The sequence below is a fragment of the Otolemur garnettii genome, unplaced genomic scaffold (genome assembly GCF_000181295.1).
Source record: "Otolemur garnettii isolate 467f Iridium unplaced genomic scaffold, OtoGar3 scaffold00008, whole genome shotgun sequence".
Classification (NCBI taxonomy): Eukaryota; Metazoa; Chordata; class Mammalia; order Primates; family Galagidae; genus Otolemur; species Otolemur garnettii.
Window position 1 is genome coordinate 37,528,110 of NW_003852403.1, and position 3,591 is coordinate 37,531,700.

At 39.6% G+C, this 3,591-nt stretch overlaps 1 pseudogene; it reads left to right on the top strand.

The window, feature by feature from the left end:
• The first annotated feature begins 969 nt into the window (after window positions 1-969).
• On the top strand, window positions 970-1,575 carry LOC100961697 (annotated as a pseudogene).
• The last annotated feature ends 2,016 nt before the right edge of the window (window positions 1,576-3,591 follow it).

Below are 3,591 nucleotides of genomic sequence, written 5' to 3' on the forward strand. Positions count from 1 at the left end.
ATTCATTGGCTGTGGGATCCTGGGAGCATACCTTGGATAAGAGAGTTCTCTATATCTTAAGGCAGTGGCCAGAAGAAAAAAAGCTTCAAGATGCCAACAGCTAAAATTCCCAGCAGTAAAGGGATAAGTATATCATCCATGAAGATGGGAATCTGAGCTATAGCACACATTTAGGTGTTCTCATATAATCTTTTTTTCTTTTTTGAGACAGAGTCTCACTCTTTCGCCCTGGGTAGAATTGACTCTGGGAGGCTAGATCAGGTAGATTGCTTGAATTAAGGAGTTCGAGGCAAGCCTGAGCTAGAGTGAGAGCCCATCTCTAAAAATAGCCAGGCATTGTGGTGGGTACCTGTAGTCCCAGCTACTGGGAGGCTGAGGCAAGATGCTGGCTTGAACCCAGGAGTTTGAAGTTGCTGCGAGCTATGATGGCACAGCACTCTACCGAGGGTGACAAAATGACACTGTCTCAAAAAAAAAAAGTACTTCCTTTTGACGATTTGCCTTCATTTAACATATACTGCCCTCTCTTAGGCAAATGGAAAGGAAGATTGATTAGATGCTCCCTCCTTAGAATTGTGGATAGAATATAAACAGTTGGAGTTTATTCATTACAGTGCTGAACCCATGACAGCATAGAATGTTCCTGCTGCCAAGATTCTCAGGGGTGGCTGCTGTCTGACTGTTCCCAGCTTAGTTCTCCTGCCTTTCCTTCAATCCTGTGAGCTCAAGCATGTCCTCCTGAGGAACTTCTTTTTTGTTTAATTTAGCTCTGGGCAGAGTGCACTAAGTGCGCTTACCACTACTGATAATTTTGGCCATATAATTTTGTGTTTCAGGGCCTATCCTGTGAACTACAAAGTATGTTTAGCAGTATCCCTGGTCTCTCTACTCAGCAGATACCAGTAGCATCACTTAGTGTAATAATCAAAAGTGACTTCAGCTCTTCCTAAGCCAGTGATCGGCAAGGAGAAGGCCATGTTCAGTTCAAGCACCAAAATCACAAAGCCCAACAGCAAGACACTGGATGAGTCAAAGTCTGGCATTTCCCAGGCTCTTCTGGAACTAGAAATGAACTCAGACCTCAAGACTCAGCTCAAAATGAATAATTAATTTAAAAAAACTCAGTTCAAGGGGCTGAATATAACAGTAGCCAAGGAAACTGAAGTTGGTAGTGGTTGGAAAGCTTTCCTAATCTTTGTTCCTGTTACTCAACCTAAATCTTTACAGAAAATCCAAGTCCAGCTAGTATGTAAATTGGAGAAAAAGTTCAGTAGGAAGCACGCTGTATTTATTTGCTCAGAGAATTCTACCGAAGCCAACTTGAAAAAGTCATATGAAAAATAAGTAAAAGCATCCCAGAAACTGCACCTTGACAGCTATCTGAGCATGAGGAGGTAGCGCATTCCCAAGTGAAATTGTGGGCAAGAGAATCCACATGAAACTGGATGGCAGGGACCTATATATAAAAATTCATTTAGACAAAGCACAGCGGAACAATGTGGAACACAAGTTGAAACTTTTTCTGGTGTCTATAAGAAGTTAATAGACAAGGATGTTAATTTTGTTTTTTGATTTTTCTTTTTCTTTTTTTTTTTTTTTGAGACAGAGTCTCACTTCATCCCCCAGAGTAGAGTGCCATGGCATCATAGTTCCTAGCAATCTTAAACTCTTGGGTTCAAGCGAGCCTCTTTCCTCAGCCTCCCAAGTAGCTAGGACTATAACAGGCACCTGCTACAATGTCTAACTATGTTTTAGAGAGGGGTTCTCGCTCTTTCTCAGGCTGGTCTCAAACTCCTGAGCTCAAACAATCCACCTGCCTCAGCCTCCCAGAGTACTAGGATTATAGGCATTAGCCACCTCACCTGGCCTAACTCATTTGTTTTAGCTCAGCTATATTATGTTATATGGATATGCCATTAAGTTATTGGATCAATCTATTAGTAATGGATTTCAGGGTTGTATCTAGTGTTATTTTATTATTTTTTTTTTATTTAAGAGACAGAGTCTCATTTTGTCACTTTCGTAGAGTGCTGTGGCATCACAGCTCACAACAACCTCCAACTCTTGGGCTTAGGCGATTCTCTTGCCTCAGCCTCCCGAGTAGTTGGGACTACAAGCGCCTGCCACAACTCCCGGATATATATATATATATTTTTTTTTAAGACTCTCTTAATTTTGCTTTTATTCCTGTTATATTCAAGTGGAGCTGTCAGGTTAGTAAACAGATATATAAAGTGTCAGATTTAGTATATATTTATTGTCAGCTGAAAAATCCCCTACTATTTTTTTTTTTTGGTTTGTCTGTGAAAGTCTTTATTTTTCCTTAACTTTTTTTTTGAATATATAAATGTGCAGATTATATATATATATATACCTTTTTTTTTTTTGCAGTTTTTTCGGCAGGGCCAGGCTTGAACCCACCATCCCTAGTATATGGGGCCAGCACCCTACTCCTTGAGCCACAGTCACTGCCCAACTCCTGGCTATTTTTGTTGTTGTCGTTGCAGTTTGGCCAGGGCTGGGTTTGAACCCGCCACCCTCGGTATATGCGGCCAGTGCCCTACTTACTGAGCCACAGGCGCCACCCTCTAGTGTTATTTTTATTTTTATTTATTTATTTTGAGACAGAGCCTCAAACTGTCACCCTGGGATCACAGCTCATAGCAACCTCCAACTCCTGGGCTCAAGCGATTCTCTTGCCTTCGCCTCCCAAGTAGCTGGGACTACAGGCACCCACCACAACGCTCATCTATTTTTTGGTTGCAGCCGTCATTGTTGTTTGGCGAGCCTGGGCTGAATTCAAACCCGCCAGCTCAGGTATATATGGCTGGCCCCTTAGCCACTTGAGCCACAGGCGCCAAGCCTAGTGTTATTTTTAAATAACAGTTTGAAGAAGATGTAATACACATACCATAGGTTTACCTATTTAAAGTATATAATTCAATGGCTTTTAGTATATTCAGAGTTGTGCAACCAGCATTATGATCAATTTTAGAACATTTTTATCAATCACCCCATAAAGAAACTCAAAAAAAAAAAAGTAAAAAAAATTAAGAAACTCTATACATCTTAGTTGTCATCCCCAAACCGCCATCTTCCCCAGCCCTAGGCAACCACTAATCTACTTTCTATCTATGTAGATTTGCCTAGGAATTATATAATATGTGTTCTTTTGGGACTGGCTCCTATCACATAGCAAAATGTTTTCAAGGTTCATACATGCAATAACAAGTATCAGTCTTCATTCCTTTTTATTGTCAAATGATATTCCATTGTACGGACATACCAAATTTTACATATCCATTTATCAGTTGACGAAAATGAATTGTTATTCTACTTTTTGGCTATTTTATAATAATATATAATGATGTTATGAATATTTATGTATAAGTGTATGTATAAATATATGTTTAAATTTCTCTTGGGTATATACCTGAGTATAGAACTGATGGGCTATACTCTATGTTTAACCTTTTGAAAAACTGCCAGACTCTTTTTAAAAGCAGCTGCACCATTTTACCTTCCTGCCAGTAGTCCATGAAGGTTTCCAATTTCTTCATATCCTTGCTGATACTTTTTTTTTTTTTTTTT